Below are 15417 nucleotides of genomic sequence, written 5' to 3' on the forward strand. Positions count from 1 at the left end.
GAGAAGAATAGCGCTAAAACGAACTGCTAAAATCAGTGCGTTGTTGAAATTCTGTAGATGTCGGTAGTTTGTAAAATTATTTACACTCCCTTACTGGAGAACCGAGCACCCAAAACTAACTTCGGTAACACGCCTTTTGCATATCTCAATCCTCAATGGTGAAGTGGAAACTACACATTTTCTAAATACATATATAATAATGCCTAACTCCAATTTATTTAGAGTGGCATCACTGATGAATACGTATGCGTATTTGACAGTGCTCTCACCAAACAAAGAGTTTCCTATCATTTTATCTTTGGTTTCAATCAAAGTGACGCTTTATTCATATTCTTGTCGCCGAACGTCTGTTTTTCAGAATCGTTAAGTCCGCGATTACATGAAGCAACTTTTGTTGCTAATTCTCGGGCGATTCTCTTTTGCTGTCGCCCATTACCTTCAAGTGGTAAACACAATGACTGCGACAGACTGCAGTAGTAGAGCTATTTTATGCTTTTATTTGTAAAATAACTCAAGTCTGTTAGAGCTGTGAATAATTTTACATTTTACATATTAGTGGCATCACCCTCTACCTCCTTTTTCTATCTTCCATTCTACTGTCAACTCTACTGTCGTCCTACTGTCGTTGGCAAATATAGGAGGATACTGAAGTTAGCGAGAACGACAACTGTCGGCCTGCAGTCGTGTAGTCGTGCAGCTGTCAAAATAACAGTGTCCATAAGAACGTGTGTATTTTAATATTTTACAGATGTAGTTTGCAGTCTGTCGGGCTCTATGTGTTCAGCGCTTCACACGAGCAACTTGTGTTGCGCAACTCTGTTCGAGTTTTTTTCTCCTTCTCTTTCACTTTACTTTAACCCATTGTCGTTTCTTTTTCCTTATAGGTATTTGGGCCACTCTATCACATATATTAATCAGCTCTGTCAATTTATTAAAACAAAGATATATCACCCTTTTTACTATCGTCTGAATCAATTTGTATGGCTTCCTCCATACATTTCACAATATCTTTAATTAATTCGATTTTTTCGTCATACTCCATTTTCTAAAATATTAATATTATATTATGTATATTTGTATACATATTTGCAAATTACTTACCAAAAGATGAAATTCAATTTTTTAAATATATTCAAAATATTAATTTCAAAAAAAAGATACGCAAATGCAACTATGTACTACGAAAGAAAGAACACGAATGCCGAAAAACGTCGCAGCGAACTGTTACGAATAAGAACACAAAGCGAGTTGCTGAACACTGGAAACTCGGCGCGATTCTCCTCTCCTCGTCGCCCCCTCGCCTATAAACCAAGAGTTGCCGCAACAAAAGTTGCCTCGTGTAATAGTGCTCTAAGGCGTTTCCTTAGCCCTCATCGAGACCCTGGGGTCTGGCCAGGCATATTTTGTTTTTAAATGTTATTTAAATATATTTAGAGTGTAGCAAACGACTTGCGCTTCCAGGTAGCTTCCTAGAATTTTATTGTCTAAAGAATTCAGAAAAAAATTCAAGGATATTGTATCGAAAAGGACGAAAAAAGGATATTATAATATTACACCTTAGTGCACCAATGGTGCTTGGCTAGACCCCATATATTTTGTATGAAAATATATGAACTTTGGTATGTTTCTATCATTTCGAACGGTTGATTTATGTGTTTTCATGTTCGTTACATGTCCAAATTTGTTTGTATGTTTATCTAGGTCAAATACTTTAGCCGCTAGAGCGTTTTAAAGGTTAAGAAAAATGTAATTTTTCTCAAACTGCTACATTTTTTGTGAACGCTATTGCCACGCCCCTGGTAGGGATAGAGGGGAGGTTGAGGGCTTTCCTGAAAGCCCCAGGGGTGAACTAACTCGCAAAATGGTTTTGATCCCCCCGGTCTCATGCCCCCACAACTGTAGTGAAACCAAAGGGGGGATATGGTGAAAACCCATTTTCGCCTATTGCCACGCCCCCGGTGGGGCCTTGGGGGCGAATTATACATTTCCTAAAAGCCCTTTAAATTACCTAACCGGTGCGATTTATATGACATATCTAGGTCAAATACTTTAGCCGCTAGAGCGTTTTAAAAGGTTAAGAAAAAATGTAATTTTTCTCAAAATGTTAAATTTTTAGTGAACGCTATTGCCACGCCAAGAGTGAACAAGGCGGTCAATTTGATTTCAACCAAATCGAGAAGTAAGAAATTTCAAAAATGTATCTATATTGTATGTATGTACATATATGAGCGTAAATACAACACGTATTTTCATACAAATGTATGTAAACTAGCCTAGGCCTAGCCAAGCACCATTGGTCTCGACTAAGTGTATCAGACCGTTGGTCTCGACCAGGGTTAAAGCTATGACAGAGTTGTATAGAGTTTAACATATTGATAATAGAATTACATTATGACATTTAGATTTATATTAAGGGCAAAATTCCGATTTTCCGGTTTGGATTTTTAGGAATTTTTGAACTTTAGAGTCGAATATCTCGTAAACTAAGCGTTTGCGGCGCCAATGAAATCGGAATTCTGCCGTTTCTAGCATAGTTGGATATAGTTTTACGTCCAGGTAATACATTGCATCTTATTAAATAATAATAATATTGTGTTAAATATTTTATTAATTTGTTGAGTTTAATATCTCCACCATGGATAATATGATACGAGACTCTCATATTGGCTCTCATTTTTCCCTCAAACGCGTTCCCTGATTTTTTGACAGCCAAGGAGATCAGAGAATTTTTGACAGTTGATTTCAGAAAAGGCGGGATGCCAGAAGTAAAGCGCTATAATTAGTTGACGATATTAGTGTGAAATGAAATTTCATTGAACTGTGCAAACATATTTTGGCAAAATAAATGTTTATGTAAATTTATTAATGATTTTGCATTTTAGCTTTTATATATGTATGCATTTTCAAAGTGTTTTATTTAGTGTTTTGTATAATTTATTACATACTCAATATAATGTTTTTCAGCAGTGGCATCATTGACAAATGTTATAAAAAATGCGAGTTTTGACAGCTCTCTCTCGAATCAAAGAGTCTCGTATCATATTATCCATGTCTCCACCTTCACGTTTGATGGCAATACTAAGACTAATAACAGAATCAGCGAAATCCGCTCCTCCGTTCCTCAGTTGCCACCCGTAACGAGCAAAATGTGTGAAAAGTTGAGCCCGTAGAAATCAGCTATCTTTTTTGTTTTCATTTGAACAATGTTGCCACTGTTCAATACGCATATATAGTTTTGAACACATCTAATAGCCGTGACAGACGAGCAAAATTAATGCGCATTAAGATACGCTAATGCGCATTGAAATTTTATGATGACAGCCGGAAGAATTGTGCATTTAGACAGCTGATTTTATTAAAAAAAAAGGGAAATAAAAATGGATAAGAAAAAATTATTACTTTCAATTTCGGTATTTTTTGGAAAATCAATATAAATTTCACGAAAAAATTCGTTTATTATTAAATACGTTAAAAGATAATAAAGTGCAATTAAAAGCAATACTTGATTGTAACTCGAAAAAAATGTACGAAAAAGTTAAGAATATTGGAAAAATGGATATTGGATAAATGGATATATGTATCTGTTAATATACTTGCACATAATTTAATTAGCAATATAAAAACTGTTATAGCCCTGACAGACGACAGCGCTAATATGCATTAACGGGCTTAAGTTACATTTATTTGCGCATTTGACCCATGTTAATGCAAGTTTGTAATGCACAAGAATTCCGTGCATTTAGCTGAATTTCCTAAATTTGAGTAGGCAACACTGCTCAAAAATGGCTAGTTTCTGCTATTGTTTGACAGATGTCGCTTGAAATTTACCACCTTGTTTGCGTTTACAGCTTCAGAGGTAAGCATTTTTTATATTGCTAATTAAATTATGTGCAAGTATATTAATAAAAACAAATTTTAATATTTTTAGATGGCAGAAAATAAACAGCGCACAGTTTGCTATCCATTTTTCCAATATTCCTAACTTTTTCGCTCACTTTTATTTCACTTTGTTTTTTAATAAATAAACAAATTGCACTATCAGCTGTCTAAATGCACAAGTCTGCCGTCTGTCACCATGAAATTTCAATGCGCATTAGCGTTGCTTAAGGCGCATTAATTTTGCTCGTCTGTCAGGGCTATTATCCTCTGATGCTGTAAACGCAAAGGAGGCGGCAGACTTCAAGCGACATCTGTCAAACAATAGCAAAAATCGGCAATTTTTAACCAGTGTTGCCTACTCAAATTTAGTAAATTCAGCTGAATGCACGAAATTTTTGTGCATTACTAAATTGCATTAACATGGGTCAAATGCGCAAGTTAATGTAAATTAAGCCCGCTAATGCAAATTAGCGCTGTCGCCTGTTGGGCTATTACAAATTTGCATTAACAAGGGTCAAATGCGCAAGTAAATGTAAATTAAGCCCGCTAATGTGAATTAGCGCTGTCGTCTGTCAGGGCTATAACTCTCCCTCTGTTAAATTGAAATGTCCTCATTTCAAAGGCGCTGTGTTTTGAGTCGCTGTAATAGCATAGCTTAAAAATTGTAAAAGGCGTTCCTCAAATTAGATATTTGTACATTTCTTGTATATTAGAAAATTTATAATTCGATTTGGATTCTAATATTTTCATAATTTTGATTTGTTCATTTTGATGACCATGTATTATATTTTTTATTTTTTTATCATGGTTAAAATATGTCTTATTATTTAAAGTTAATAAAAGCTAATATTAAACTGAATTAATTTTGTGCCTGTAATATTTTGGCCGTTTCCGTCAATTATAATATTTCCGTGATCTAATATTAATAATGGCACATTGTTTTCTTGAACAATATTACAATATGCTTTGTCCTTATTTAGTAAAGGGATGGTCCAATTATCTTGCAATTCCTGTTCACAAATATTTATTCCTACATTATTTTTACACTTGGATACTCTTATAAATTTATTTTCACAATTTGCTATTTTTCTTTGAAATTGTAATTTTCCATGTTTGTAGGCTAACGGAATTAAATTGTATAATTTACATTTATTATCAATGATAGGGTATTTATATACTGTGATTATCGCATTCCTGTACATACAAAAGTGGATATCCGAATATTCTAATATATTATAAAATTTCTCCATTTGAGCCTAAAAAGTTTAGTGAACGTCGTGCCCTGTAGTTTGTGGGAATTAATTGTCATTTTAAAGCCCCTATTTTACTGACAAGAATAGCCTCTTCTTCATTCGGATTTGCATTATACCTGTTTCTCATAATATTTTCGTACGGTGTAAGTATAGTCGTTAAATTGGCTACATGGTACAAGAATTATGTGTCTTTAAATACACTATGTCTGTCTCAGTCAAAACAAAATTTTTATTACTGAGGTCAGTCCCTAAATCCGCAAAATAGGAGTAAACTGTAAATAATATTATTATACCGCCGTACATGCTGTAGCCTGTCTTCGAATGCTGTCCTTGTGGATAATTTTTCTTCTTTCAGCTAGAATGGTTGCACCGTGATCTTCTTTTACAGTATGGCTGTTATATTTATTGGCACTTTTATTCCGTCTGTCCGTTCGGGAGTAAATTATATCACCTGACTTATATGTAATTGTCTTTCTATCTTTATTGTGATAATTTAATACTCTTCCTTGAATTTTTGAGTAAAATATCTTCTATTTCCGGATACTTTTCCCGATTGAAGAATACGTCTTCCGGTTTGTAGTTGAATGCATAGTTTTGTTGTACTGTAGTTTTGTTGTACTGTCGTTCCTTCACGTTGGGCCAAAAATGTGTAAATAAATTTCTTGTGTGTTATTTTTATAATTGCGGTACGCACGTCTGTGTGTCTTTACTATGAATTCAATGGTTGGTTTACCCTTTTGAAATGTTCTATAGGTGAACTTTCTGCCAAATGTTGAAAACAATCAGTAGTAACATTTATTTGTTGTTTTGGATAAAGCTTCTGCTACAACATTTTGGTGTCCTGGTTTAGAAACAAGTTTTGCTCCATATTCTTCAATTAAATTTTCCCACCTTTTTAATTTCGTATTTGGATTCTTGTCTAATATTGAATATATGAGGGACTGATGGTCTGTGTGGATAGTTAAATTTGCTGCCGTATAGATAGTTTCGTAACTTTTGAAGTGACCAAACTATGGCTAATAGTTCTTTTTCATTTGTGCTATAATTCTGTTCAGTATCATTTAATGTTCTTGAAATGAAGGCAATTGGTTGTTTAGTTTGAGATAGGACTGCCCCAATAGCAAAATTATTTGCATCAGTAATTAAATCAAATGGTTTCGAGAAATCTGGTTGAAAGAGCTCGGTTTGTTCCCGAAGTGCTATTTGTTGTAGTGCTTCCAGTGCTGCCTCGTCTAAATTTATTTCTACTTTGGCGCTCTGATTTTTTCTTATCATTCCTTGATCTCCTCTTAGATGAATAGTGATAGATGTAAAATTCCTAATAAATTTTCTATAATAACTAGCTAATCCTAAAAATTATCTTAGTTCTTTAAGAGTTTTTGAAACTGGGAAACTTTTTATTGTTTTAATCTTGTTTGGATCCACAGTAATCCTATTATGCTTAATGATGTGGCCAAGATACTCGACTGAGTCTGATTCCTTTATTAAAATTTGATGGAGTCCTGGTTCTAAATCTATGGTTGAAAATACTTTTGCTTTTCCTAAATTTTGGATAGTCATATTTACACAAGGTATTGGATATCTATCTGTGAATGTCTGAGCATTAATTTTTTAGAAATCAACTACCATTCTCCTTTTTGGCATACCTTGTTTGTCAATGTCTTTTTTTGGAACAGTCCATATGGGTGAATTATATGGGCTTTTACTAGGTTTAATAATTCCATTTATTAATAACTTTTTTCTTTATTCACAAAGTCGTTATCCGCAATGGGATATGGATATTGTTTTGTCCATATTGGATCCTCTGTCTGGGTCCTTATGGTCGCCAGAATAGTTGTGGTGAAAGGAAGAGTTTCACTTATTTGAACATTTTTAGCATTAGTTTTCTAATGTCTTCTTCGTATTGAGGCTTATGGATAGTAAAATAAATTTTTTGCTCTACGTTATGGGTCACTTCCTTCTGGTACTTTAAACTATAATCAAATAAATTCGCTTCTGCTTTAAGAGTTCTAAGTCCTATCGAATTCATTTAGCTTATCTATTTCATAATATACTAAATATGTCCCAGTCACTTTTTTTGAATTAATAACTGAATAGCCATGTAAAGTTTTTATTTTAAAAGGAATAATTTGTATTAACTTACCGATTTCACATTTATTGCTAATATAATTATTAGTTGATCCTGTGTCCACTAAAATTGTAACGGGTGTGCCGGTTAACCCACATTTTGTTTTGATACAAGGCAACCCGTTTACTCGCCTTAAAAAAGTACTCCGTGTCTCAAAATGTCCATCGTAGTCTGCTTGTGCGGTCTGATTGATGTGCTGCATTTTTGGTTGATTGAAGTTTTGCGACGAGACGTTCCCATCCCTTTTAAATGGATTAGGTTGGTGACGCGGATTACTTTGTTTGAAATAATGTGTTGGTCTCTGGTACTGCTGCGAATTGTCCACTTCCATTAGTTCTGTTGCAAGTTGTTGTTGCGGTTGATTATAATTTCTATGCTGATAACTGTTCTGTATTCTGACGTTTGGTCTGTATTGATGATGTTGTCTGTCCTCTCTATGTGAATGAACTTGGCCTTCGTTGAAGCAAATACTATATTTCCTTGTATCAGCAGGTTGCTGGAATCTTTGTTGCTCGTTCCCCCTTGGGAGGTTAGAATGTACTTCGAATTGGCGATTCACATTGTCGTGGTAAATAGTACTAGCTACTGCGTAAGCTGTTTCCAAATCTTTAGGGTTATGACTATTCAATGTCCCACTTGTATATTTGCTATTTAACCCTAGGATGAAGGTCGTTACTGCTTCCTGATTCGCATAGTCTTTCATAGAACCATTGTTTTGGTTTTCGGACATCTCAATTTTTGATAATGCCAAATTAAGCGCTTTGCTCACTTCACTGTGGAATTCGGCTAAGGTTTTCCTTCCTTGTACGGTCTTTCTCATTTCCTCTAAAAGGACGCATAGTGGCCTTTGGTCCACAAACGTGTAATCCAATCTATTTATTATGGAATAAAAATTCATCTTCGTGATGTAGTTTGTAATATCTGCTGCTGATCCTGTTATTTTTGTGCGTACTTCACCAAGTGCACTGTAGTATCTAGGGTGGTTGGCGAATCCTTTTATACCATCCATAAAGGTCCATACTTGCGATCTCCAGGATCTATATTGATCTTTGTTTCCATCGAACCTTGGAAGTGCTTTGAATAATTCCACGTCAATTTCCATGGGGTTGTTAATGTGCAAGCGTATTGCTTCGTGTTGATCGACCGTCGATACTCCTTTAAACGAATGGCTTGATTCAATCGCTGATAGTTGATTTGCGATCCCGGTTGAGCCCCCAGTTAAATAATAAGATTATTGTGTTTACTATTTTATCTATTTGCTGAGTTTAATAACTCCACCTTCACGCTTGATGGCAACTCTAAGACCAGGAATAAAGGGATGCCCAACTTATTCCAGTGTGAGAGCGCTTCAAAATTAGCATTTTTTGTAACATTTTCCATTATGGCCAGATTGAACAAAATAATAATTTTTGGGCATTTAAATTTAAGCACCCAACATTTAGTACGAATAAAAATTACTATTAAGTGGTTATTTATTATATAGAGAAACTATTTAAATCTTTTTTAAGTATATTAGAACAACTGACTTTTGACCTTTCAATGCCCAATAAAAGAATTTAAGCTTGTTAGCTCTCATTCATTAAATGTTTTTAATAATTTTCCATTGAAAATAATACTATGATGCTTCAAATTACAAAACGCTTCATCAAATACCTTTAAATTTCACAAATTTATTTAATTTTCATTGTTTTACATTTTTTATAAGTGGTCTTGAATGATGCAACAAATCCCTCCGTTTACATATTTTTTTGGTAAGATTTCAATCTGACCATCGCTCGTTTCCAATTGCTAAACGTCAAAACCTCCTGAACTTGATCGACTGTCAAAGGTCAGGAGGTTTTGACGTTTAGCAATTGTTCTCTCATTTCCAGTGAGAGAGGAGTTGGACATCTCCGTATCTCTGCTAAGACTAAAGGACATTAGGTTTGTTTACAACTATTTGTGCTATCGACCCTGATACAAGGGAGTAGGGAAAGTGCCCATTCACCATAGTAAAAGAGCCATTCACAGTCCTTAACCTACCCCCCAAGTGTACGTTCACAATAAAAACATCATGACCACCTCTGGTGAATAAGGGCGGCGAGAGGTTAAAACGGGTTCTTCTTTTTAATTGGCGTAGACACCGCTTACGCGATTATAGCCGAGTTAACAACAGCGCGCCAGTCGTTTCTTCTTTTCGCTACGTGGCGCCAATTGGATATTCCAAGCGAAGCCAGGTCCTTCTCCACTTGGTCCTTCCAACGGAGTGGTGGTCTTCCTCTTCCTCTGCTTCCCCCGGCGGGTATTGCGTCGAATACTTTCAGAGCTGGAGTGCTTTCATCCATCCGGACAACATGACCTAGCCAGCGTAGCCGCTGTCTTTTAATTCGCTGAACTATGTCAATGTCGTCGTATATCTCGTACAGCTCATCGTTCCATCGAATGCGATGTTCGCCGTGGCAAATGCGCAAAGGACCATCGGTTGCTGTTATCGCCCAAGCCTCTGCACCATATAGCAGGACGGGAATTATGAGCGACTTATAGAGCTTTTGTTCGTCGAGAGAGGACTTTACTTTTCAATTGCCTACTCAGTCCGAAGTAGCACCTGTTGGCAAGAGCAATCCTGCGTTGGATTTCCAGGCTGACATTGTTGGTGGTGTTTACGCTGGTTCCAAGATAGACGAAATTATCTGCAACTTCAAAGTTATGACTGTCAACAGTGACGTGAGAGCCAAGTCGCGAGTGCGACGACTGTTTGTTTGATGACAGGAGATATTTCGTTTTGCCCTCGTTCACTGCCAGACCCAAACGGGTTGCTTAAAGCAAAAATGCTTTAATATTAAATTATAAATTTACAGTACTATATTTATACATTTAGAAATACTATTTTAAATTTTGCTTATAGAATGAAGTTTAATGCTGTTATCATAAGATTTAATTATATCTTTTGATATAAATAAATATGCTATATACATATTTTTAAGCATTTTAGTTAACTTATTCAATGGACAAATTGGAAATTATTTTTGATAATGAGTGGACCAAAAGAGATAATTATTGTGGAAAAAATTGGTATTACATATCATAATAATTTGTCTGAACAGTAAACACACAATTTTTTATTATAAGATAAATCAAGAGATAATTATAATAGTCATGTTTCCTACATTTTAAGTATAAATTTTTGTAATCACAAACTACATACACGTTTTATATGTCAGATTTTAGCTATACGCCGGCGATTAGGAATCCTACTAATTCCCAAATGGAGTGTTTGACCATCCTAACAGATTTACCATATTATTTTTTAGTTCTAAGCTAAGTTTTTAAATAAAAAAGGTTTCTTAAAGAAATTATTTTTTGAATTTGCAATATCTATATATTAGTAAAAATTAGCTTACGCAACACTATTTTGACATGCTCAATAGCAATACTGGATTTTGCTGCACGTATGAATATTGCGATAAGTTATATACTTTCATATTTAAAAAAGTACTAACACCTACGTGAATATAAGATTTTTATGCAAGAAATAGTTTGATGTTGTTTATACAAATTCATCGATTGTTCAAAATATCTTCCATTAGAAATTGTCCTAATCGAAAATAACCTGTTTGGCCCAAATAAAAATACAACTCAAATTCCTTAATTTTTAATAGCGGTTCATTATTAACCAAATTACATTTATTTATTTTTTAAAGTTTAATTATAAATTCCCACATCGTTCATAATCGACCTGAATTCGCTAGATGTAAAGACGAATTGTAATTCGCGTAGATGCAAATGTTTCTTTTCAAATCGCTGCTTGGCCACCAACGCCACCAACTTTCATTTGATGAGTGTGGTTTATTATTTGCTTGGCTGTTGTTGTTAGCGTTTTTGCCATTATAGTAGTTTTATGCAAACATACGTAGTTCTTCCCGATGTTCTAGCGGTTTTGGTGGAGCTGGTTCCTCCCACTCTCCCAATTCGGCATCATAATATTACGCAGCACGATATGGTCGCAATCCCCATGCTCTTCCGTGGAGGTCAATTGTAAACCCAAACGACATCGGTAATACATTCGCGATCGATACGTTCCATATGTAGCTCACCAATAGGTTGTCCAGGACAGATAAGCTCGATGAATAGGTAGCAAGGTAGGATCGCAACGCATGTCTTAACGACGGTATCCCCACCATTTTTCATCTTTGCGCATAACGCGATGAAACCAGTCAATTAATTCGCTCAACTCGTAACGTTTTGGTCTGCAAGGTGTGTGTTGAGTGTTTAGCATATTAGAAAGTATGTAAATTCAATTTTGCTCAAAACCTTCCCAACAGCATAAACCTGACCAGCAGTATCGGGATCCTTAGCGCAATTGACACACATTCACACATGACGCACATTCACCGTAGTATTTGCTCTTCAAAAAGTTGCTTCCACCCTCAAGCACAAAGCTCATTGGTTTGGGACTAGCGTTTAAAGCAGACAAATAATCAAACGTTCTACAACAGCTTCTTTGCTGATTCTATAAAAAAAAAAATTAAAAAAACATGGTAAATCTATTGAAATAAAGTTTAATTTTAGCTTACCCAGCAATGCGACGTGCACCTTCTACGGGCACGTCATTGAATTTAAAATTTTGTCTCGAATTCACGACCAACTAAGTTGATAACTACATTTGAGTACTTCACAGCATCGCGTATCGCTTTTTCATCTCTTAAATTATAAAATAGGAACAGCACCTGACCCATTACGCAGCAATATTAACGAAGCCATGTTTAGTTATTTCGTACTTTTATTGGAATAAAATCCCAGCCGATCTGTTATTTATCGTCCCAAGGGAAATTTGCAAACACTTCTTCCAGATTCAAGTAAAGGATTGTACCAAGAAATAAACTCAAACAAATTGTCTTGCAAAAACCTCCGTTACGATGGCAAAAATATAAATATGGCTGTGAATGAGCATAATCTGGACCCCACTATTCGGCATGGTTACTTATTTGTTCGTAACATTTTTCTGTGGTGAACGTTTATTAACTTACCACAGTTAAAAAGAGGCATAAATAAAAAACTTAATTTCTCATGTATTTGCTCATATTGTTCTCATCTTTATGAATATATATTAAAATAAAACGATTTTCTTTTGAAAATATATTAAAGATTTATATACCACTTTCCGGTTAAAAGTCGGCCATTTTGGATCCCAATAGAAACTCAACCCCGGACTCCCCTTGACGTTTACAGTGGCACCTCTCAGCTGTGCCTTTGTTTACATAACATCAGCTGATAGTTACTCTACTCCTCCTTTACGATGCTATCGAGAGAACATTCATGTTTTTCTGTTGTGTAGTTAAGCTGATAAATATATTTGGATAACTTCTTATCTGTTAATAATTACAATACATTATTATGTACATATATGTATATGTCATGATACACGTTTTTATGTTTACAGCTGATACGGATTTGTTGATATATTTGGGTTCGTGAGGATGATAAGGAATGTTATCTTCCTTAACTCACGCATGCACTTTTTGAGGGCTAGATTAGAGGATCAATGCGGGCAAACATGAAGAGAGAATTGAGAGCAACAGGTAGTTCTGGGTAGTTGCACTGTGGGTAACAATTGTAAAATTGCCTAACAATTTTAAGTTTCTTTATAACTACCATCAATTTATAAAATGTAAGACAGATAGATAATAAAACGTATAATAAATATTTCGGAAGATGTTCTTTGGTTAAAGTTCCAGCTGCTTCAAAAGGCATTCTTTAATGATTACTTAAAACCATTTTAAGTGCAAAAACATAGCATTGCACCGTTACTACCAACAGCAAAAAAAAAAAACAGACTATCAACAGAATAAAAGTACCTTTCATATGTACGTATAAAAGCCCACAATTTGATAAAAGATTTCCCAATTGTAACTAAAATGAATAGAAGATTGTACCTTCTCGGTTTAGTTCTGCAGCTCGAATTATTTTCTCCAGAAGAAAGTTGAAGAAGTCACGCGAAAAAAGTCGCCTTGTCTGAAACCTCGTTTCATATCGAACGGTGGTGATTCCAGATCCTGACGGAGCTTTTGGTGTTGCTCAATGTCAGTATTAGTTTTGAAGGGATACCAAATGCAGACATCGCAACATAAAGGCAGCTCCTTTTCGTGCTGTCAAAGGCAGCTTTGATATCGATGAAGAGGTGGTGTGTGTCGACTCTCTTTTCACGGATCTTTTCCAAGATTTGGCGCATGGTGAATATCTGGTCAGTTGTTGGTTTGCCAGGTCTGAAGCCACACTGATAAGGCCCAATCAGATTGTTGACAGTCACACAATACGCTCGATAGAACCTCATATGCGATGTTGAGGAGGCTTATCCCACGGTAATTATGGGGTCTCCGTTTTTATGGATTGGGCACAGCACACTTAAATTCCAATCGTTGGGCATGCTTTCGTCCGACCATATTTTACAAAGAAGCTGATGCATGCTCCTTATCAGTTTTTCGCCGCCGTGTTTGAATAGCTCGGCCGGTAATCCATCGGCCCCCGCCGCTTTGTTGTTCTTCAGGCGGGTAATTGCTATTCGAACTTCTTCATGGTCGGGTAATGGAACGTCTGCTCCATCGTCATCGATTGGGGAATCGGGTTCGCCTTCTCCTGGCGTTGTGCGTTCACTGCCATTCAGCAGGCTGGAGAAGTGTCCTCTCCATAATTTTAGAATGCTCTGGGCATCGGTTACTAGATCACCTGTAGGTGTTCTACAAGAGTATGCTACGGTCTTGAAACCTTCTGTTTGTCGCCGCATTTTTTCGTAGAATTTTCGAGCATTATCCCTGTCGGCCAGCTGGTCAAGCTCTTCATACTCACGTATTTCTCTTTCTTTTTCTGCCTGCAAATGCGCCTTCCTTCCCTCTTCAACTCTCGGTATCTATCCCATCGTGATCGATCGAATCTTGATTGCAGCAAGATAGTGGCCCGAGGAGCGTACGAACGTCTAGAACACTGGGGACGTATCTTCTGTCTATCAGAACATGATCGATCCGGTTGGTGGCTTTTCGATCTCGAGAGTGCCAGGTAGCTTGATGTATTTTCTTATTCTGGAATCTAGTATTACAGATAACCATGTTTCGGTTCCCGGCGAAGTCGATCAGCCCTAATCAATTTGGGGATGTTTCATCGTGGAGGCTGAGTGTTCCGACTGTTGTGCCAAAGATACCATCCTTGCCCAACCTGGCGTTTAAGACGCCATGCACGATTTTGACATCGTGCTGTGGGCAGCTCTCATATATGCGCTATCTCCCACCACGAATCTCTTTATATGGTCACTGTAGTAAGTGCCTCAAGGACCTACTCTCCTCAGTCCTTGTCCCGTCCATCGCATTTCTTGGACGGCGGTGATGTCAGTCTTTATTTTCAGGAGGGCAGCGGCACCTTTCCCAATTAAGGGATGGGACATTCCAGGTGCACGTCCTTAAAAAGTAATCATTATTTCTTTTTTTTTATTTATTTTTATTTTATAATCATTTATACAATAAAATATTTATTATATAAATACATGAAATCGCAGCACTGGCTACTAGGCCTTCAGCCGCCTTATTAATAGCTTAGGTACTATTGTTGTGTTAGTTAGTTATTAGTGTGTTAGATGTATTTTAGTAAATTTCTATCTTTTAAAAATTTATATGTATTCATTACGTTTTTATCTGAGGGATTTTTTAATGCTTGTGCTAAGTCAATGTTGTCAGAGTAGTGTGTTGTTGAGTGGATTACTGGGCAGTCTGCTAGTATGTGTTGAATTGATACGGAGTTGTCACAAAAAGGGCAATTGGAACGGGATTTTCCCATAAGTATATGCGAGTGAGTTAGGATGGTGTGTCCGATCCTGAGGCGAGTGTATGCTTTGATGGCGCTTATTTTCGTGGTGGGCCCATACACGGTTGGTTTTCTATCTGGGTTGATGATGGCGTAACTATGGGTGTATAGTTTCCAAGCATTTAAGTTTTCTTCGAGCCTTTTGTGTTTGATGAAGTTGCGTATGTCTTGTTTCGAAAGATAGTTGTAAGTAAGAGCCGGTATGCTTTTGACACTTTTGGCAGCGGCGTCAGCGAGGTGATTGCCAGTTATTCCCACGTGGCCCGGAATCCACATTATTTTGATTTTTCTCGGGGCGCTGATCACGGCGTCTCTGATTTTGCTTATTAT

Source organism: Bactrocera neohumeralis, unplaced genomic scaffold (assembly GCF_024586455.1).
Source record: "Bactrocera neohumeralis isolate Rockhampton unplaced genomic scaffold, APGP_CSIRO_Bneo_wtdbg2-racon-allhic-juicebox.fasta_v2 cluster10, whole genome shotgun sequence".
Lineage (NCBI taxonomy): Eukaryota > Metazoa > Arthropoda > Insecta > Diptera > Tephritidae > Bactrocera > Bactrocera neohumeralis.